Here is a 23901-nt window from a genome sequence, read left to right on the forward strand (position 1 = left end):
TGGACCATGAACATACTCTGAATATCAATCATGCAACTACTATGCATTCATAAACATAAAATGTTTGGTCTCAGACTAGAAATTCGCAAAGACTTAAATATGTATCTCACATATCATCAAAGGCTTAAATATGTATCTCACAAATTATGCTTCCAAAAACAATGAAACTATGGTTTGCTTATCTTTAAAATGTTTTCACATTTGCCACCTAGGCCTGAAAGTTTTACTCATGTAAACTGAAGCGCCTTGATTATTGGACCAAGGGCGCTTTACTCCTTGTGAACTGAAGCGCTTTGAATACCATGCCAAGTGCGCTTTACTCCTATGTTAACCTATGAGAGAGCTAGGCCTTGCAGCAGTGAAAACTGAATTTGGCAATATTTCTCTGTTAGGACATGTAAAAGACATAAGTACATGTCCCACCTTTAACATACACTGCACCCTGCCCAAGGGGTTACCTAGGGCCTACCTTAAGGGTGCCTTACATGTATAAAAAGGGAAGGTTTAGGCCTGGCAAGTGGGTACACTAGTCGAATTGGCAGTTTTAAACTGGACACAAAGACACTGCAGGGGCAGGTCTGAGCCATGTTTACAGGGCTACTAATGTGGGTGGCACAACCAGTGCTGCAGGCCCACTAGTAGCATTTGATTTACAGGCCCCAGGGACCTCTAGTGCACTTTACTAGGGATTTACTAGTAAATCAAACATGGCAATCATGGATAAGCCAATGTACACATATAATTTATACAGGGAACACTTACACTTTAGCACTGGTCAGAGGTGGTGAAGTGTCCAGAGCAAAAAAACAGTAAAAACAGAGTCCAACACACAGAAGCAACCTGGGAAGTAGAGGCAAAAAGTTATGGGAGACCATGTCAATGATGCCAAGTCTAAAACCGACTAGCAAGGCCAGGTCAGAAACCAATAATGCCAGATCGGTTTTGACCTAATTAGGTAAGGTACAGCTTTGGTCCTATGGCACAGTGAACACAAGGCGCATGTCTGGGCATACATTGTTGCACTTTATGGTGTTTACTGCAAAAAACAACAAGGTGATGGACACAATGCTTGAATTAATATCAGCCAGTGGCGACTGATCAGGGCCATATTTCAGGTCAATCTTTTTAACCCTCTGTGCCATTCCAGACAGAGCTGCCTTGTGCAAATCATTCTTGGTTTTGTTTTCAATGCAGACAGCCTAATCTGACCTGCCAGGCCAGATCACCTCAAGATGGGAACACAAGAAACCCCAGTAACGTTTTGACCTGATTACATATCATCACATTTTGATAGCAGATATGAGTCTAAACTTTTCAAAGAGGGAATTCCATAAGCAGACACCATGGATAGAAAATCCTCCCAATCATTGTTGAAAGGCGCAAAGATAGAAGGGGGAGACGTCTTGTATTAGTAAACCTTAGTATTCTTGCATTGCGTGCAAAGGAAATGGTCTAATTAAAGTAAAGTGAAAAAGAACCAAAGACACATTTGCACATTTGGCAAAGGCACATTGAAGCCAGTCCTCAACTCTTGGCCAGTAGAGATTATTTTTGGCATCTGAGATAAGATTGCATCTACTGCAAGTCCAACTTCTGCATTTTGTGTATGTTTTCCAAGCTTTGTAGTGTTCATTGATTCCAAGGACCTTGGCTAGCCATGGTGTTCTTAGGTAGATTATGGTGATTACAATTTGAACATTGTGACTAATAGTCACTTTGATACTCAGTTGATGAGGAAGCAGAACAGATGTGCATTTTGTATGCACCATTTACGGGCAATGAACTAGATTTGAAGGACTTTCATAGCTAATATAAACACAGTACCACTCAAAATCATTTACCAACTTACTGTGATATCTTCCCCCAAATGTAGCTTCTGCTGACAATCTCTTAACATTTTTCAGGGTACTAGGAAGTAGCAGCACAATCATTTTCATCATACAAACTGAACTTGTTTGCTGCCTATTTAACTACTCAACATTGCCCACCATGCCTAAAGATTGTAGAAATGAAGAAATGTATGTATGATCTGATTATGAATAAAGCAGGAGGAAGATGAATTTATCAGTGCATTGACAAATAGGAAACAAGTGCTTCTAAAGCCAGTAGCTCTGCTGTTTGCCTCTAAGCTTTTAGGCTTTGCCAATGCGTCTTTACATTGCTATGTTTTTTTCAAAACCTAATTATTGAGAATACTGCCAGTCCCTCATCAATCTAAACAAAGTTGGATAAAAGTAAAAATATTTGTTTGGTGTCAGAAAGCACACATTGTCATAATAGTCCTTGGCACTTAAGGGAACTACTTTGTGTTCCACTGTTCTCCACATGAAAGGGCAGAAGCCCATCACTCACAGTGAAATTACCAGTTGCCTTTTGGAGCTGACCCATTGCCCCAAGCTGTGTGCTTTGTGCTGTAGTGGGAAGAGGTAAAATGTGAATAACACAATAAAAACCCTTTGGAAGAAGAGTGCTGACTAAAAGGCCCTATAAATAAGTATATTATACATAATATTCAAATAAAATCAAAAAGTCTTCCCCAAACACTAGACCTAAAGGTGATCAAAAAATTAAGAAACTCAGAAAGAAGAAAGTCTATGACGTACACACCATCCCTAACGCTAATCCTATCCAAGTCAGAACTCTAACCATGAACACAACCAAAACTCTCTCACTGACAAGAGGCCTAATCCCAACCCAACAGTAAAATCAAACAATAACCTTAAAATCACAATTTACCCCTATTCTCACCTTAACATTAATCTTAAGCACAGCCATAAACCCAACCAGTATCCTTACTCTAATTAGGGCCAAATGCCCAGCCACGTCCTTGTCGCAAACCTCAACCTCAATAAAAAAAAGCTTAATTTTCACTTTTCTTCATTTTGTTTTCTCATAAAGTATTTATTTGTAATGTTGTTTTAATAGTCATACAGTGGAATTTCTAGCGGTCCTTCCAGGCACTGTATGCTTTATTATCTGTACTGTATCTTTAAGGGGGTCCTCTGGTGAGTAATGTCACAAGATGTCTCTAAGCCCAAGGAGACATCCTCAAACAACGGAACATTCTGCAATGCCTATTGGTGGTGATTGTTTTAGTTGAAGGAAAAGATAACGAGCTGTTTTTTCCTGTACACTGGATAACTCATGTAAAGTATAAATCCTCATGTCCCCGCAGTGCACAAAATGTTTGCATTCGTGACCTTTGCCAAGAAAACGTTTTATAGAAGCTCCTATATTCCCGGGCTAGAGTATGAATAGAACACAGCATTGCACAAAACAATTAACAATACATTTTGTGTACTTTACAGAAAGTAAATCCCGTAGGTACTGTACACAAAGAGCAAGCGATGAAGCATCACATTTTAACACGTGATCACAGCAAGAATAGTAATCAACAACCACAGCTGCTTTACTGCTTCAAAGCCCAAGTTGCAGTAGAGTTACAAGTATATTAGAGATTCATGGTAAGACGTCTGCCAAGTACATCTTCACTTTACTTTCTTCACTCCACCAACCCTTTTTGTTAAAAGTTGTTTGATGTGTGAATCGCGCCTGTCTTCTGTGCAGCTGCAGAAACAACCTCTTTTCACCCGTAATTTTGTTTTACAAAGTCCTGTTCTAAGAGTTCCAGCAAATGAGAAATGTTTACTTCCTGTGTTGTGCTTATTTCCTTCAGGAATGTTCTTGTTTCAGCAATGTGCCAAATCTTTCTTTAGTACAAGCGTTTGCATGTTTAGAGTAAAGGCTTAACAGTGGCAAGTCAACGTTGACATAGGCTCTAGAGCCAGTAAAGTAAATTGGAGCTAGTTGGTTGTGTTAAGGGTGTGCAAAATTGTAAAGTGTTTTTTTTTTTCAGACTGTGCAGAATCTATGGGAAACTTTACAAGGTTTTTGGCTTGGCTTGAAAATTGTGATTTTTGCAACAATTTGTATTTTGTACATTTGTATTTGCATAACCCATAATGTGCGATACTGCAAAGTGTTGCAATTAGTGCATGTGCAATTGTTGTACCACTCCTAGTTTCAGACCTCGAAATGGGGTATAATGTGTGGTTTGGATATGTTTATCATGTTCTGAGGTGCACAAACATGAAAAGTGTGCTAATTGCACAATTGAACTTAAAAAAATATATATTGTCATGTGATTGCTCTGTCTCTCAGTCGCTCAACACGAGTGTGAGCAATAACTGCACACAAAGCAGAACCATAAACCAGACAGACAAAGAGAGACAGATCTTAATTCGAACACTAAAAATAATCATAAAAGTACAACAAATGTACTACAACTTTCATATGTAATAAACAATAAAATGATAAAAGTACAAGATTAATCAGCAAAATAGGTCCAGAAACATGTTAAACAATAACAGCCCGGATTAAAAAAGCCATGATTTACAGTGTCTTTTAGATAATAATAAGAGGCTCCCTGCAGCTTTACAAACAATTGGGGCCTGATTTATGAAAAGTTAGCACTGCCTTTGCGTTATATTTGGATGCAAAAGTGTCGCAAACTTCCAAAATATGATTATATTTTGGAAGTTTGCGTTGCTTTTCCATACAAAAATGACACAAAGGTGGCACTAACTTTTCACAAATCAGGTCCGAGGTGAGCCAAGTGTCCTTAAGTCCATCAAGGCTGGTTTACATTTTTAAAAAAACTTGCATTTAAGTACAGGTACTAAGTATAATCTGCTAAAATGGGTATAACATGTACAGAAAAAAGCAAAGTGCACATCTGTTTGAAGTGAGGTTTCGTAGCATCAACACAGTAGAATTGTTGCAGGGCTGTATTAACCTAACAGGAAGCATAAATGGCTTTGAATGGGGCCTAAGTTAAATCTAGTGAGCAAGGATCTCTCCCAAGGATTAACAACAAAGTTCAGGTATGGCTCCAGACTCTAAGGGGCATATTTATACTCCGTTTGCGCCGGAATTGCGTCGTTTTTTTTAACGCAATTTCGACGCAAAACTAACTCCATATTTATACTTTGGCGTTAGACGTGTCTAGCGCCAAAGTCCATGGAGTTAGCGTCATTTTTTAGCGTGGACACCTACTTTGCGTTAATTATATGCAAGGTAGGCGTTTCCGTCTAAAAAATCGACTCCGAGGCATGTGCGTCGGATTTATACTTCCGGGCAAAAATCACGCCTGGGAGTGGGCGGGTCAAAAAAAATGACGTACGGCCGCTTTTGCGCCATTTTTTAGCGCCTGCAAAAGGCAGGCGTTAAGGGACCTGTGGGCTCTGAAGGAGCCCAGAGGTGCCCTCCCATGCCCCCAGGGACACCCCCTGTCACCCTTGCCCACCCCAGGAGGACACCCAAGGCTGGAGGGACCCATCCCAGGGACATTAAGGTAAGTTCAGGTAAGTATTTTATTTTTATTTTTTTGTGGCATAGGGGGGCCTGATTTGTGCCCCCCTACATGCCACTATGCCCAATGACCATGCCCAGGGGACATAAGTCCCCTGGGCATGGCCATTGGGCAAGGGGGCATGACTCCTGTCTTTGCTAAGACAGGAGTCATTTCTATGGGGGTTGGGAGTCGTAAAAAATGGCGCAAATCGGGTTGAGGCGAAAAAATTGCCTCAACCTGACTTGCCCCATTTCTTGACGCCCAAGCTCCATTTTCCCCTACGCCGGCGCTGCCTGGTGTACGTCGTTTTTTTTAACGCACACCAGACGGCGACGGCGGCTAACGCCGGCTAACGTCATTCAATAAATACGGCGCCCGCATCGCGCTTCAGAATGGCGTTAGCCGGCGCTAATTTTTTTGACGCAAAACTGCGTTGGCTCAGTTTTGCGTTAAAAAGTATAAATATGGGCCTAAGTAGTTTGAATTATTGCATATTCCCGCATTGATGGCTTCGTCGACTCCTGCCCGTCTAGATAGTTTAGCTTCAGCAATGTGGTTCTTCAGGGTCCATGATTTACTAGCTTGACGTATGTCTTGCAGACTAATTCTGGCCTTCCAAACAAGGTGGCTATTTTTTTAATATGCTATAGCCATGATTTCGAAAGCCTTTGATCACAGCCTAGACAGTCTTTGACAACGGAGCGGTTCAGCGAGGCTTGAGTATTACTGCAAATCAACATCCACTATAGAAAGGGTGCTAATTTGATAGTGTCCTCTACTTAATCTAACCCTAGTTCTTCATGCAAGAAGAAAATTGGGATTTCAGGTGGAAACCCCAAGAGCCGCCTACAAAAACAATTTTCTTCTACCTGCAGTTTGGCTAGGTCGGTATCCCCAAATAGCTGCCCCATAGGTCCTAAATGGAATGCATTTACAATTGTATAGTTCTAAGAGAGGAAGAACCAGTTTATTTCCAATCTTCTTGGCACAGCTAAATAAGGAACATACCGCCTGATTAAATTTCACACAGCTAACAGGAAGGCACTGTGAGCTGAGGAGCTAAGAGAATCAAAGGGAATACCCAGATGCGGGAAGTGCTCTACCTTGCCCACAATCTACCTTTGATAGGTAAAATAGGTAACTGAGGATTAGATGTCAAATATGCAAAATACTCTTCGGTAGCAGCATACTTCATCTTTAAAAACGCATCAGGATACATAAACTCAAACGTAACATAATAGGAAGACTACAAACCTCAGGGCCTAATTCGTAAAGGCATTTTTAGCCTTAATTGTACATTTATGTAGGAAAATTGCTTTTTTATTTACGCCTCTCGGGATTTTCACTAAATTATTCCTGACAGACGTACTTGTTTTTACTAATGTGTAAATCTCAACCATGAGTGAGCAGAATTATATAGCAGTAAACCTCACACAAGAAGTTGGAAGGCATGGTTTGCTTTGTATGTTTCTGAACACCCACAAATATGTGTGTTTGTAGCTGTTCACAAATTCCAATCCAACCTTTCATCATCCTGGGGCTGATCAGAGTTTTACTCCAACAAAGGCCTGGTATAACTCCCATTCCAGGCTGGGAAGGGGAACGGATCATGCCCAGACTTGGAGGAAGTACAGGGCAAGGGGATGTTCCACAAGAAAGAACATTCTTTGTGAAGGACAAAAGAAAAAATTTGCATTTGCAATCAGGCTGTACTTCCCCTGTGCATAGCTGATATGTACAATTACACTTTAGGGAAATGGCAGCCATGGAAACATGCCACATGATATTCCAAGTATTATGCTTGGAAACCTGCTCTTGGTGCCGGTTTCGTGCATTTTACTGATTATGTTTGTCAATTCTGAGAAGCAGAAAGTCTTCGCACATTCACTGGAGCATTAATATGAGCGAATATGTAGCACTTTTTGTTTAAAATCAGGCCCTCTATCACTCATACTCATAACATTCAGTTTCCCTCTCTATTCCAGTAGCACCCCACAAGCACGCACTTATTCAGACACCTGGAAGTATTCAACTTTTTATCATTACCCATATTGTGCCACCGCAGCACTACACAGCCACATATTGCTTGTCAGCCACTCGAAGGGGTTGAGGTACAGGATATAATTAGATGTAAAAGCCTGCTTTCGAGTTTATCCAACTCTCGTTCTGAGAACGGAACCACTGTGGTCGCCGCTGCCCAGACATTCTTGTTAACATTATTTTTCACTCATATGCTGATGACACTCAAATGTAATATTGTCCTACAAAAGTATCATAGCCAAAGTACTGAATACCACAATTTACTCAAGGTGAGCACATAAGGGTTAGTATATGTTTCCTATGTTAAACTCTTCATATATGTACCTTGGTGATCTATATATATCAGCAACATATGTAGGTGTGAAGCCAAGGATATTAAATCTATCTATATATGTGTGTACTTACATTTCTCCAACACCGTGTTACACAGCAGGGTTGGAGAAATAGCACAGGCTCCCTGTGCCTATGCAAGCATCAAACCAGCCCGCTCAGGCCAATCCCGGGGCTGTTCTCATGTTAGTTATAGAATGAGAGCAGCGTATGGATGGGGAGCCTGTGCTTTGTGTCCCAGTGCCGGGAAGAGAGGAGCAATGGAGGCGGGCAAGAGCGGCAGACAGGTACATTTTTTAAAATTATTATTTTTAACTTCCCTGACACTACTTCCTCCCCCACATCACCCTTGATCATCAGCAGCCACCACTGACATATATGTCTTATTTTTGACATCTCACCACTTGGGATGGTATCCTAACCCATCCTGATTGGAAAGGCATGTCTGCTGTTATGAAGGATTGGTTACTTTGATTCACTTTCCTAAAAAAGTACCAAGTCATGTTTTGGCATAATTTTACTGCACTTAACACATCATGTGGACTGCAACACTTAGGGGGTGATTCCAAGCTTGGCGGGCGGCGGTCAAAAGACCGCGGCGGTCATTCTGGGTTTCCCACTGTGCTGGCGGGCGACCGCCAAAAGGCCGCCCGCCAGCCCAGTGGGAAACACCCTTCCACGAGGAAGCCGGCTCTGAATGGAGCCGGCGGAGTGGAAGGGGTGCGACGGGTGCAGTAGCACCCGTCGCGAATTTCAGTGTCTGCTAAGCAGACACTGAAATTCTAAGTGGGGCCCTCTTACGGGGTGAGAAGCAATATGAAAACAGTCTTGAAGTTGAAGGAGGCAAAAAATTAGTTTGCTCATGGCTGTCTCCTGGGTTGGAAGGAGAGCAGCACTTAAAATGACAATGCTTCCAAAAATTCAATATTTATTTCAAACCCTTTCCCCGACATTAGTGATAGTTGAACTCTCAGATTTCCAAAATACCTGCTTCCTATTTGTCTAGGGATAGGGGAGATCTCAACTGAACTTGAAAACATGCACAAAACATGGTAGGTTGGGGGTGCTAGGCACCCTACACTACTACCAGGCTTCCCGGTTACACAACATGATAGAATGGCCTTGGGGCAAGATCAATAAACAATTGTGCTCCAATGATCAGAATCTAGCTAACTACACTATAGTGGATGTACTGTGGGCCTGCAAACTATACCATGGTGAGAAACAATATTCCCCCCTCCCCCCTTCACCCATGCCATACATAGGGTGTGGGACAGTCTGGCCAAGTGAGTGGGCTTAACTGCATTCCTATCACAGTTGACTCCCCTGTTTGGGAATTAAGAGCCTGATTTAGATTTTGGCACATGGTTTACTACGTCACAGTGGTGATGGATATCCTGTCCACCAAAATATAAATTCCATTATTTCCTATGGGATTACTGTTAGAAATGGGATTTTTGGTTGGCAGTCAGGTTACCCCCTGTCCAAGCAAAAGCCCTCACTCTAGTCAGGGTAAGTCACACACAATCCAAGATTATCCTGTGCCCACCCTCTGGTAGCTTGGCACGAGCAGTCAGGCTTAACTTAGAAGGCAATGTGTAAAGTATTTGTGCAATAAATCATACAATACCACCATATAGCACCACAAAAATACACCACACAGTGTTTAGAAAAATATATAGTATTTATCAGGATAATTGTAGGTCAAAACAAATAAAGTTGCAATGTGAATTTGTAGAGATATCACTGAAAAGTGATATAAAGGGGGTTATTCTAACTTTGGAGGAGTGTTAATCCGTCCCAAAAGTGACGGTAAAGTGACGGATATACCACCAGCCGTATTACGAGTTCCATAGGATATAATGGACTCGTAATACGGCTGGTGGTAAATCCGTCACTTTTCCATCACTTTTGGGACGGATTAACACCTCCTCCAAAGTTAGAATAACCCCCAAAGTGTCTTAAGTCTTTAAAAAGCAAACAAAGTCTCTTTCAAGCACAAAGTACCTGGTTTGGAGTGGAAAATCTCCTCAGAGGGCCACAGAATAAGAGATACGTTGAAAAATGGTGTGTGCGTCTGTAGAAAAGTACCATCTTGCCTGGCATGTTACCCCCATATTTCACTGTATATATGTTGTTTTAGTTGTATGTGTCACTGGGACCCTGCCAGCCAGGGCCCCAGTGCTCATAAGTGTGCCCTGTATGTGTTACCTGTGTTATGACTAACTGTTTCACTGAGGGTCTGCTATTCAGAACCTCAGTGGTTATGCTCTCTAATTTCTTTCCAAATTGTCACTAACAGGCTAGTGACCAATTTCACCAATTTACATTGGCATACTGGAACACCCTTATAATTCCCTAGTATATGGTACTGAGGTACCCAGGGTATCGGGGTTCCAGGAGATCCCTATGGGCTGCAGCATTTCTTGTGCCACCCATAGGGAGATCTGACAATTCTTACACAGGCCTGCCAGTGCAGCCTGAGTGAAATAACGTTGATTTCTCCCCAGCACACACCGACTTGCGCCGTTATTTTTCACGCGGGGAAGTCGTGCGTCATTTTCTGGCACGTGGACAGTCTCTTTCTGTGGATCGCGGGAATTACCAGATGTCCCAGGTCTGTGCGTGGATTTTCCTGCTTGTTTTCCGGCTGCGTGTCGTTCTGCGGGGCTGCGCGGCGAAGTTTCTATCTCACGGCAGGCGTTGCGCCGATTTCTCCTCTGGAAGTCGGGCGGCGTTGTCCTTGCGAGGCCGTGCATCGAAGTTCCGGTCGTCCCAAAGGCGTCGCGTCGATCAGCGTCGGTGTGCGGCGTTTTTCTTGCCGCGGAACAAGCTGTGCGTCGAAAATTTCGCCGCACGGAGCGTCCAAGTGAAAAAGAGAAGTCTTTTTGGTCCTGAGACTTCAGGGAACAGGAGGCAAGCTCTATCCAAGCCCTTGGAGAGCAAAGCAGCAGTCCTTTGTAGAAAGCAGACAGGTGAGTCCTTTGAGCAGCCAGGCAGTTCTTTTTGGCAGGATGTAGTTTCTGGTTCAGGTTTCTTCTCCAGCAAGTGTCTGATGAGGTAGGGCAGAGGCCCTGTTTTATACCCAAAGGTGCCTTTGAAGTGGGGGAGACTTCAAAGAGTGGCTAAGAAGTGCACCAGGTCCCCTTTCAGTTCAATCCTGTCTGCCAGGGTCCCAGTAGGGGGTGTGGCAGTCCTTTGTGTGAGAGCAGGCCCTCCACCCTCCCAGCCCAGGAAGACCCATTCAAAATGCAGATGTATGCAAGTGAGGCTGAGTACCCTGTGTTTGGGGTGTGTCTGAGTGAATGCACAAGGAGCTGTCAACTAAGCCCAGCCAGACGTGGATTGTAAGGCACAGAAAGATTTAAGTGCAAAGAAATGCTCACTTTCTAAAAGTGGCATTTCTAGAATAGTAATATTAAATCCAACTTCACCCGTCAGCAGGATTTTATATTACCATTCTGGCCATACTAAATAAGACCTTCCTACTCCTTTCAGATCAGCAGCTACCACTTCAAAACTGTATGAGGGCAGCCCCAATGTTAGCCTATGAAGGGAGCAGGCCTCACAGTAGTGCAAAAACGAATTTAGGAGTTTTACACTACCAGGACATGTAAACTACACAGGTACATGTCCTGCCTTTCACCCACACAGCACCCTGCTCTAGGGGTTACCTAGGGCACACATTAGAGGTGACGTATATGTGGAGAAAGGAGAGGTTTAGGCTTGGCAAGTACTTTTAAATGCCAAGTCGAGGTGACAGTGAAACTGCACACACAGGCCTTGCAATGGCAGGCCTGAGACAAGGAAAAGGGGCTACTTAAGTGGGTGGCACAACCAGTGCTGCAGGCCCACTAGTAGCATTTAACCTACATGCCCTAGGCACATAGAGTGCACATTACTAGGGACTTATAAGTAAATTAAATAGTCCAATCAGGTATGATTCAAGGTTACCATGTTTTAAGGGAGAGAGCATATGCACTTTAGCACTGGTTAGCAGTGGTAAAGTGCGCAGAGTCTAAAAACCAGCAAAAACAGTGTCCAAAAAGTGGAGGGAGGCAGGCAAAAAGTTAGGGGTGACCACCCTAAGGCTGTCCGGTCTAACAATTACCATTTCGGTGGACGGGATATCTGTTACCATTATGACGGAGTAACCCGTGTGCCAAAAACTAAAACAGGCCCTAAGTCTTTTCTCCTGGGTTAGATGCCCCAGACTTTAAAGTCTGGAAAACAAAGGGCTGTTTTACACTCAAATACCTGTCCAAAGCAGATTTAATGATGACCTTTGGAGCAATTAAGGTGGTTATGGAATTTCAGAATGAGAACACTTTCGTTAAAGGGATCAGCACCCATTGGTTAAGCCAAGAGTCATACGCACCCTCATTAAATTCAAATGCTTTTTTTAGGCTCCTCAAATCTGACAGATGTGGTATCTCAGATACATACAATCCTTAATACACAACATGCAAATTAATTTACCAGAGACAGTGGGAGAAAGACCGGACTATAATATTAGACCCCAGGGAATAGAATGAAATATCCATAAAGGTTAACAATTATTCATACCATACCCAAGGAAAAGAAGTCAATATTTAAAATACTATAGAGGTGGGAGTACAACCCAGAATGATTACATACATTCAACTAAACAAGACCCCAGGAATGCTGAAGACAATGTGGGACATGGAAACAATCATCCACATATTATAGGCGTATCCAAAGCCTAACATTATTGTATCTTTCAAATGGGTGGGGTGGTAATGACATAGACAAATGTCCAGAGCTAATCATTTTAGGCTCTCCCATGCATGGAATATATTCTCTCACCTTGGCCAAGAGGAAAACAATTTCTCAGGTGTTCCTGGCAGCTAAATAGGTACGTCTGTCAAAATATAATCCCAACACAAGACCAATGAATGCAAAGAATATGGATTACACTTGGCTCTAAGAAATTGACTTATGACTTTAAAAATCTGATAAAATATAGAAGCCTCTCCTAACATATGTTAACAAAGACTACAGGAGTCTTACATGTCTCAAACGCCTTTGAGACTTGGGCCTCGGTGATAATGACCTATTAATCCAGCTTGGGAGACTGCTCCAAAGGGAAGAATAGGATCCAGGTATGTAGTCACAGGATTCTGTCAGTAATTGTGAGAGGGTAGATTTGGGGTTGGTAAGTGGGTGGGAGGATACATTTCCTTTTCCCTTTTCTCATTTACTTTTTCTTATGTCCACCTTATCTTACATGTTACGAAATGCCAAAAACAGCGGATGAAACCTAAAAGCTGTCTGTAGGCGAGACCTAAAAAGCAGCACTGTACCCAAGCTGGTGCTGTTTCTTTTATTACAAATAGAAGCAAACATCTGTTGCACAGCGCACACTGACATGGCAGATTGCATAGCACAAGATCTTTGTGTGGGGGGGATAATTTGATGATTAGATGTAATGCTAATGCTTAGATCTCATTAGTACTGGTGCAGCTATGCTGATTGATATATTTGAAAATAACTGTTGCCTGCCTACTGTAGGTGTTGTAAGGGTTACATTCAATGGCTGCACCTTCATTGCAACAGTAGGCAGGTCGGCATGTAACATCAACCCTCTACATCTATTCCCAATACACTCTTCTTGGGCATAAGTTCGAACTGTTAGCCACTATTAGCCCTCACCTCTTTAGAGATTGTTGCTATGTAAATAAGGTAACACCTTCTTCTGAACGTGCTGAAATACTGTGTATATGACCTGTGGTGCAAGTCGCACATGGTGTCATTTGCAGGAGATTATGAGTCTGTAAAACAAGCCAACCTTTTCATCATCGCAACTCTACAACGAGGTGTCCTTGGAATGTGTCGATTTTAAACGAAGGGTGATGCTCTACATACAAATCTTGCACTCCAATTCAAGGAAATAAACACACTTAAAAGAAGAGTATACACTCCTAAAGTACTAAAAATAAAAACATAGGAGTAGCACTGATACCAAAATACTTATAGAAAGAATAAAATAAATCTAGATGGTGGAACACTAGGGCTTTGCATTCCCGATAGGTAACATTGTGAAAGATTGTTGTTTGTTCTCTGACATACAAGCACACTTTTGGAAACTTTCACCATCAGGAACAGATCCACCACCTTGATCATAATCAAATTGCACTGTATTTGAACTCATTCGAAGTAGACAATGTGTTACTAAAATACAAAAATATCTCATTGAACACACCCAACTCACCAGCAAGCATTAGCAAGTCAAATTGAACGTACAATAGTTTTTGTGGAACCACTCAAGATATACAATACATACTACTATATGGTATATTCGTAGGAGTAGATTTTATGTTTTGCTTATTAAGTTCATTAGCTTCTTCACAGGAAAGCTCCATAATCAGTAAATTTTTCAGGAGGTTTGTTGATTGACCACAACAGCCAACACATATTTGATAGATTATTATAGTTTCAGTGTTTTCAAAGGCTGTAATGATAAGTATGTATTTTTTGGGTAAGTGGAAAATGATTAAGCACATCTTAGCAAATGTTCTCAATAGGAGTTGCAGTCATACGTCTTTTTAGAAAAAACAGAACAAACATAATCATTTACAAAAGTTCTGCTTCCATATTATTCCTCCAGATATGGATATAGCCCCTGATACAACTTCCAAAGAAGAGTAAATGCAACACTATGTTGAATATTCTTGAGTAATCACTAAAAAAGTAACTTAAATTCTTCCTCATAAGTACATGAAAAACAGCATGCAAAAGGGCCATTAGAATGTTTGATTTAGTTCCAACTTTGATTAAAAAGCACTTCACGGTGAGCTGATGAATAGTCTAATAAAATTAGAGTCCCTAAGTACTACAGTTTATGAGATTAATATTAAGTGTCCATTAAACCATTTAAAGTTCTGAAAAGAAAATGGTTTTCCATTACAAAATACTGGTAAATCTCCAAGAATTCCTTTAGTTGAACACCTTACATCATTAAACAATCTACGGGTAGAAATGTGAGGGGAAAAGGAGTTAGATGTCATATCTGAGGAATGTCAGAAGCAATTATCTCTAAACTCAATTGGCATATTTATGTTTGCTAGCCACTTTACCTCTGTGACAACTCTTTGACTTCGAGATCTTCATTGGTTTGGAACACTTGCCAATTTATTTTGTAGGTCCTTGAATAGTGGTGTTTTCCTGATTGAAGCACTGCTTGCACCAAAAATCGCACTGTTGACAAAAAGGTGGTGTTTCTTGTAAGAGTTAGGAGCGAAAATTACGTATCTTATGAAAGGAAGCTAATCTGTTCTGCCACTCAAATTCGAATATGATTTTTATCTTCAGTCACCTCAGTAAGTGCTGAGTAAATTCTAAAAACGGCAGTCATCCTGTCAAACAGCTGATTTAGTTTCTATTCAAACAGCACAAGTCCTCTTATCCAGTCAATCTCCTGCAGCTTCTATTCAGATCGTTTAATTGTAAATGTTTTCTGGAAAAAGGTTGTGTTTTTAAGTCCATCTCTCTCAACCGCCGACAAAGCTTAGCATCAAAAAGCCTGCCCAAGCTTAGCACAAGGTAGCACATTTTCCAAACTTTAGACACGTAATCCATTAGCTATTTTTTAGCAATCTATCCATTCACTTGGAATCTTAAAAGTGACCTTACTGGAGACTGTCTTATAATAAAACATGAGAAGAAAATCTTTCATTGAGAAGGTCTAGTTGTGCTCTAATTAATCACTCAACATTTTACATTTTAATTTATATTCCAGATTTTGACTTCCAAGATTGTCTGCACTGACCAATATATCCACTAGCCATTACCTAGTTTGGTATGTTTGTAAGTAATAGAGGTAGCTGGGTAACCAAGGGCAGATATCAGCTTTATTTATTTTCTGCACACAAGCAACTTCCTGAAAGGCAGTGCAGTGATTACACTTTTTCTTTGACTGCCTGCACAACACAGCAGTTGCACAAACAGCAAGAGAGTGGCCAAATATCAAATGATAGTCAGGGACCTAGAAGTCCAAACATGGAGGAGGGACACAAAGCGAGTCTTATTTCGTTTCCCACATCATAGCTTTACACTGTGTTTTAAAGTCAAAAGCAAACTAAAAGTAAGAGACAAAAGGGGCCACACAATGATCATGCCCACTGAATATGGCAGCATGGGTAGACTGGGAGACAGAATAAGCTTTGCAAAGTGTGGCAGCTCACAAAAAAAGGGAGCTCCCTGTACAAGCACAAAAAGAAATACATAGCAGCATTTATTTTTAGCATTGGTACGTCACCAGCATTGTATGTGCACCTCTGTCTCTGTCGTGGTCTTCTCAATCCATGAATACCACCATTTAACAGTATATTTATGCATGAATTCTCAGTCCATACCTTATGCTAATGGTCTTTAAAACATCATGGTCTCCTGCTCTGGATTTGCTGCTCCTTCACGATTTGTATCAACGCATACATAATTAGGTGAGACCCAACTGGTCTGTTATGGTTGGCATAAAGACTGAACATAGGTGGTCATTACAACCCTGGCGGACGGTGTTAAAGCCGGCGCTAAGACCGCCAACAGGCCGGCGCTAAAAATTTTGAAATTACGTCTGTCGTGGAAACCGCCAACAAAGACAGCCACTTTAACACTCAGACCGCCACGCCGGTACAAACAAACAGCGCGGCGGTCACCACCAACAGACAGGCGAGAGACAATGTACCGCCCACACTATTATGACAGGCCAATCCGCCACCTTTTCCGGGGCGGATTCACCGTGGATAAAAACATGGCGGAAACAGGAATTTCGAAGGGAAAACGCTCACCTCTACACACCCTACGAGGAACTAGAACACCATGGACCCGGAACTCCAAATTCTACCTGCGATAGTCTTCCTGCTACTCTACCAGGAGCATGAACGCCGGCGGCGAAGACCACGGTGAGTACTGCACCTACAACACAGGGGAGGGGGGAGGGAAAAAACAGGGACATACACACGCAACACCCCCACCCACTACAACACACACACTAATGCATATTAATACATCACAGTTACACCCCACAACCCCCCTGGAAGAATGCAAAGACAATAGAAAATGAGTGTAACCTTTGTAATATATTAAAATCAAGTAGGCAAAAATATATATATACACCATTTACAAAATATATACCAAAAATAGTAGTCCAGGTAGTGCTCCAATTAAGTCCGTGGAACACTGGGCCCACACGGTATGGGCGAAGCCCACACAAGATCCCCGACCATGACGGAGAGAACACTGCAGGGGCATCAGAGAGCAAGAAAACAGGCACCTCAGGGGGAGGGAAAGGGGGGGCACCTCAGCCGCTTGAGTGCACGACGCAAAATCCACGAGAGGGACACATGCCCACTGTTACATCCTGGGGAGTGCAAAGCCACAGTCTCTTAAGTTTCTACAGTGGGTGGGTTGCCCACTGCTATATCCTGGGGAGTGCAAAGCCACAGTCTCTCAAGTCTCTACAGTGGGTGGGTTGCCCACTGTTCAATCCTGGGGAGTGCAAAGCCACAGTCTCGCAAGTCTCTACAGTGGGTGGGTTGCCCACTGCTATATCCTGGGGAGTGCAAAGCCACAGTCTCTCAAGTCTCTACGTGGGTAGGTTGCCCACTGTTCAATCCTGGGGAGTGCAAAGCCACAGTCTCTCAAGTCTCTACAGTGGGTGGGATGCCCACTGTTACATCCTGGGGAGTGCAAAGCCACAGTCTCTCAAGTCTCTACAGGGAGTAGGTTGCCCACTGTTAAGTCCTGGGGAGTGCTAAGCCACAGTCTCTCAAGTCTCTACAGTGGGTGGGTTGCCCACTGTTCCATCCTGGGGAGTGCAAAGCCACAGTCTCTCAAGTGGATAACAGTCTCCACTGGTTCTGGAGGGGGCATGGTGCCTAGAGTGCTTCATCCTGCTAAGGACAGAGGTAGTGGATGTATCTCTCCACTGGTTCTGGAAGGGGCCTTCTGCCCAGAGTGCCTCATCCTGCTAAGGACAGAGGTAGTGGATGTATCTCTCGAGTGGTTCTAGGGGGGGCATGGTGCCCAGAGTGCTTCATCCTGCTAAGGACAGAGGTAGTGGATGTATCTCTCCACTGGTGCTGGAGGGGGCCTTGTGCCCAGAGTGCTTCATCCTGCTAAGGATAGAGGTAGTGGATGTATCTCTCCACTGGTTCTGGAGGGGGCATGGTGCCCAGAGTGCTTCATCCTGCTAAGGACAGAGGTAGTGGATGTATCTCTCCACTGGTTCTGGAGGGGGCCTTGTGCCCAGAGTGCTTCATTCTGCCCGTGACGGACTCAGTAGCGTCAGTGTCCTTGGCGCTCATGGGCCAGCGGTGCTTGAGGCGGCGGTGCCCTGTTCCGCAGTGCTTGAGGCAGCGGTGCCCTGTTCAGCAGTGCTAGAGGCGGCGGTGCCCTGTTCAGCTGTGCTTGAGGCGGCGGTGCCCTGTTCAGCGGTGCTTTAGGCGACGGTGCCCTGTTCAGCGGTGCTTGAGACGGCGGTGTCCTGTTCTGCGGTGCTTGAGACAGCGGTGCCCTGTTCAGCGGTGCTTGAGATGGTGGTCTCCATTGCAGGGACTCAGCTGCTGGCTGTCCTTCATGGCCCAGTGGGGCTTTTGCTGGCGGTCCTTCATGGCCCAGCGGGGCTTGTGCTGGCGGTCCTTCATGGCCCAGCAGGGCTTTTGCTGGCGGTCCTTCATGGCCCAGCTGGGCTTTTGCTGTCGGTCCTTCATGGCCCAGCGTGGCTTTTGCTGGCGGTCCTTCATGGACCAGCGGGGCTTTTGCTGGCGGTTCTTCATGGCCCAGCGGGGCTTTTGCTGGCGGTCCTTCATGGCCCAGCTGGGCTTGTGCTGGCGGTGGCCTCCTGGGCAGCTGGGCTTGTGCTAGCGGTGGCCTCCTGGGCAGCTGGGCTTGTGCTGGCGGTGGCCTCCTGGGCAGCTGGGCTGGTGTTGGCGGTGGCCTCTTGGGCAGCTGGGCTGGTGCTGGTGGTGGCCTCCTCGTCAGCTGGGCTTGTGCTGGCGGTGGCCTCCTGGGCAGCTGGGCTGGTGCTGGCCTCCTGGGCAGCTGGGCTTGTGCTGGCGGTGGCCTCCTGGGCAGCGGGGATGATGGCGGTCTTCTCCACGGTGCTGCTCTTCCCAGACTTGCCCGGTTTCTTGTGGCCCTTACCCACCTTGGAAGGTGTCACAGCTGACTCCACACTCCCACCGGGACCCCTGGGAGCAGCTTTGGTGGCTGGAGTCTTCCCCCTCTCCCGCCCGGCACTAGCCAACTTCTGATGCTTCACAGGTGGGGGACTGTCTGTGCTGTGGCTCTGTGCCACACTGGCTGCCCTGGTGGCCGGTGCACTCCAGATTCTGGTGACTACAGGCACCACTGGTCCCGGAGATGTTGTGGCTGAGGTGCTAGTTCGGGACCTATGAGACGGACGGGGTGGGGGAGGTGTGGGAAAGAGGTCAAGGTTGGACAGGAAAAGTTTTTTTGACACACTGGGACGGGCAGCTGGAGGGGGTTTTGGAGTGGAGGAAGAAGTTGTGGTTGTGGGAGGTGTTCGTTTGGTGACTTTGGGTGAAGGTGCGTGCGCTGGAGGCTGTCAAGAGGTGGATGGCTGTTGGGTGGGTGTGTGCCTGCTTTTGTGTCTCTTCGGAGGGGGCGTCACAGGCACACTGGGAGAGGACACAGGGGACGTGTGAATGGTAGTGGGGGTGGTGACTGCACGTGAGTGGGGTGTGGTGGTGGGTGTGCTGGAGAGGGACGTAGTGGCTGTAGAGGTAGTGCATGCAGGTGTGAGTGTAGACGAGACAGGGAGGGAGGAGGAGGGGGACACAGTGGAGGTAGTGGATGTTGGTGTGTCTGCATGTGTGTGATGCTTGCGTGAGTGCCTGTGGGATGTGTGGTGCTTATGTTTGCCTGAGCTTCCCTTGTGTGTTGACGTGTGCGCATGCTGGTCTGTAGGTGTGCTTGGGATAGGCTGAGGTACAGGGGATTGGGTCGGGGTGGAGGAAGTTGGAGGGGGAGGCTTGACACATGGACAATGGCTGCCATCAGTGCTGAGGCCAGAGTCTGAAAAGCTCGCTGAAAGGCCGCCTGACTAGAATGAATGCCCTCCAGGAATGCATTTGTTTGTTGAAACTGCCTTTCTACACCCTGGATGGCATTCAAAATGGTAGACTGCCCAACAGTGAGGGACCTGAGGAGGTCAATGGCCTCCTCACTGAGGGCAGCAGGGGTGATTGGGGTAGGGCCTGAGGTGCCTGGGGCGAAGGTGATGCCCACCCTCCCGGGTGAGCGGGCACGGGACGAAGGCTGAGGGGCTGCTGGGAGGGCGGTACTGGAAGGGGGGGTGGCGGCTGTACCTGTAGATGGGGGGGCACAGATGTTGCCGCCACCACAAGGGAGCTCCCATCAGAGGACGAGTCCGTGTCACTGGTCTCAGCTCCTGTCCCCGCTGTGGAGTTCCTCTCACCCTCCGTCCCACTGGTGAACTCAAAGTCCGTAGTATGGCCCTCCATGGCCATGTGGGATGCAGCTCCCTCGTGCTCCGGTGCCACTGCTCCTCCGCCTGGTGATGCTAATGCACACAAGAACAGGGAGACCACAAAAAGGGGGGGGGGGAACGACAGAAGAAAGACATGTTGAGTTCATGCATTACCGCTACCGTTGGCGGACACAACAGACACAGAAGCCCCCTGCACTACGCCGCGCTCTTGGGCTCCACTGTTCAATTCCTGGGAAATGGCCTACAAGGCTATGGACGACATCTGCACACATAGATGACACAGGGGCATGACTAGGTGTACTTGGCACTCTACAGAGGTGGGCTGGGGTGCCACATGGCCTTGCTTACGGAGGGACCTTGCCTACGGAACTCGCCCTGGCCTACGGAAACCCACAGCCCACCTCCTCCACCCAGACCCGTCCACTGCGTGCAAAGTCAGCAGAATGCGAGTGTACTCACCCCCTTGTGGCTGCTGTGATGCCCTCAAGCGCCTATCCAACTCCGGGTACGCCACCGCCAGGATCCTGAACATCAGGCGGGTCATGGTGCGACGGGCACCCCTCCCACGTTGGGAGGCCATCCCCAGCTGAGCCTCCGCCGTCTTCTTGCTCCAGCGGTGAATGTCCTCCCATCTTTTCCGGCAGTGGGTGCTCCGTCTGTGGTAGACCCCCAGGGTCTGGAAGTCCTTGGCGATGGCACGCCAAATATATTTTTTCTGGTGGGCGCTGACCTACATGATTTGTACAGGGGGAAGAGAAAGTTATTACCAACTGCACTGTCAAAGTGATTGGCCCCCATCCCTACCCTTGCCATGTGGCACATGCACTCACCATCATTTCATGCACGCCGCACTCTCCCCCCTTTCTTCTTACATCCACCCCTCTCCACACAGGCATCGCCCATACATCATGCTACGAGTGTACTTACCTGTTTGTCTGGAAGACCGTAGAGTTACGTGTACTGGGGGAGGACCCCATCCACGAGTTTCTCCAACTCCTCCGATGTGAAGGCAGGGGCCCTTTCCCCAGACACTCGAGCCATTGTCTCTTCCAGACCGAGGTCACAGCAGCACTTGCAATGTAGGTCCTCTCCTGCCGAAGATCAGGTATCGAGTGATTGAATAGATAGAAAATGGCGGTCACGTCCGCGGCGGTGCGTACCGTCACCGCCGGCGTACATCGTCATTGGCTCCTAGGACCCATAGGGTCCAATGTTAACCAAAGCAGCATTGCGCCGCGGTCTTCGACTACCTACCACGACGATGTTCAACCCCAGCACAGTTACCTCACATCCCATTGTCCCACTTTAGAGGTCAGGCAGCCGCCATTTCAGGGGCCCACATGGCTTCATTTTAAACTGCGTCACACATACCTAGGCCTAAACTCAACACACATACAGGCCACTTTATGAGTATGAATAGTGTTCTGTGTAAGCTGTTAGTACGTACCTCTGAGTTGTTTGACTCTGTGCTCGCTGTTGTCCTTCTTAGGCACCGTCCGCTGGGACATGTGAGGAGATGGCGGCATCCTCCGGTGTACCGACCGTTGGTGGACCTGTCGACAATGGAGGAAAGACACGTGATAATCACATACAGGCTTGACCGTGCCACAATCCAGGAACTGTGTACCCAGCTGGAGCCAGACCTGATGTCAGCTATCCGCCATCCCACAGGAATCCCCCCTCAAGTGCAGGTGCTGTCAGTGCTCCATTTCCTTGCAAGTGGATCATTTCAAACAACAGTGGCCATAGCATCAGGGATGTCCCAGCCTATGTTTTCCAACGTTTTGTCCAGAGTGTTGTCTGCCCTGCTGAAAACACATGCGGAGCTACATCGTTTTCCCTCAGGTTGAGGATTTGCCTACAGTGAAAGGTGATTTCTACGCCCTGGGACATATCCCCAACATCATAGGTGCCATTGATGGGACATCTGTGGCTTTGGTCCCCCCCCACAGGAGTGAACAGGTGTACAGAAACCGGAAGAGTTATCATTCGATGAATGTACAGATGGTATGTTTGGCAGACCAGTACATCTCCCATGTGAATGCCATGTTCCCTGGCTCAGTGCATGACGCTTACATCCTGCGGAATAGCAGCATCCCTTATGTGATGGGTCAACTCCAGAGGCACTGTGTGTGGCTATTAGGTGAGCACCTGGAAGCTAGTCAGTGGGAATGGTTGTCTGGGTCTGGGGATATCCCTCCAGATTAGTGACGAGGAAGCAGAGGAAGAAGACATGGACTCAGTGATCCAGCAATATTTCCAGTGAAACACAGGTAATAATACAAACGTGCCTACTACATGTACTTATACACTACTACCTCTCTACTGTATGTCATTTTCACCCAGTGTATGGTCACTGAGTTGTCACTTTCCCTTACGATTTCACAGATCTGGGTCCCACAGTGTGACATCTGCTTTGATTCCTCATGGACTAGAGCTGTGTGACATAGGTATGTTGACATTACAAATGAAAGAGCTTTTTGCTACAGTTATTGCTAATACAGTATTCCGAATTCACAGACAGACTCCAGATTGTTTTGTGCTTTAAGGGTGTTTATTTTAGTGCTCAAAATTGGAGGGGGTAGCAAAATGGTGAGGGGCGATGGTGGAGGAATGTCCATGGCTGAGCCCAGTATATTAGGATCACAGGTGCATTGCCCAAATGGGCATAGGAAGTGGAGCTGGGGCAGTTTAAGGATGGACAGGGTGACAAAGTGGGACAGTAGAATGACAATCAGGGTGGTCTCATTTCTTGGCGGGGGTCTTGGCATCGTTCTCTGTCTTATTCCTGGATCTCAGGGACCGTTTGCGAGGTGGTTCTCACTCTGCAGGGAGTGGGGTGCTGGTGTGGTGGTCCTGTGGTGGTGCCTCCTGTCCACTTGCGCCAGCGGAGGTGGTGGGCATCGTCCATGCTAGTGTCAGGGGCCCCTTGTAGTGCCACGGTGTCCCTCCTGGTGTTGGGTACTTCCTTCAGCACCCCTATGATGGTGCCCAGGGTGGAATTGATGGTTCTGAGTTCCTCCCTGAAGCCCATATACTATTCCTCCTGCAGGCTCTGGGTCTCCTGAAACTTGGCCAGTACCGTTGCCATCGTCTCCTGGGAGTGGTGGTAGGCTCCCATGATGGAGGAGAGGGCCTCATGGAGAGTGGGTTCACTTGGCCTGTCCTCCCTCTGTCGCACAGCAGCCCTCCCAGTTCCCCTGTGTTCCTGTGCCTCCCTCCCCTGGACTGTGTGCCCACTACCACTGCCCCCAGGTCCCTGTTGTTGTTGGGGTGGTGGGTTAGCCTGGGTTCCCTGTAGTGGTGGACACACTGCTGATTGGCGTATCCTGGGGGCGGTGGTATGGGCCCGCTGGGTGGGTGCTGTGCTGGTGTTTCCATAGGGGGTGAAGCTCTGTGGTGGCCTGTGACTGGGTGTGGGGAACCGACTGTCCCGAGGTCCCCGATGGGCCGGGCTCGTCATCTAGATCCAGTTTGACAGAGGTGCTGTCATCACTGTGGGCCTCTTCTGTTGGTGGTGTGGACATGTGTGGACCTTCCTGACCGGTGACGTTGGGTAGGGTTCCTGCAGGGGTATAAAGGCTTGATTATTGCATCTGTGTGTGTCAAGGTGTGCAATGGGTGGGTGACCGTGTACCCCAGTGCTAGCATTCCTGTGTGGGACCTTGTGTGATGATGGTTTAGG

The 23901-nt window shown here is 46.2% G+C and overlaps 1 protein-coding gene across 2 annotated transcripts in view; it reads left to right on the plus strand.

The window, feature by feature from the left end:
- The window catches only part of C10H9orf152 (chromosome 10 C9orf152 homolog), a 163509-nt gene that overhangs the window by 41828 nt on the left and 97780 nt on the right, over nucleotides 1–23901 (plus strand). The gene's annotated exons all lie outside the window — the stretch shown is intronic.

Source organism: Pleurodeles waltl, chromosome 10 (genome assembly GCF_031143425.1).
Source record: "Pleurodeles waltl isolate 20211129_DDA chromosome 10, aPleWal1.hap1.20221129, whole genome shotgun sequence".
Lineage (NCBI taxonomy): Eukaryota > Metazoa > Chordata > Amphibia > Caudata > Salamandridae > Pleurodeles > Pleurodeles waltl.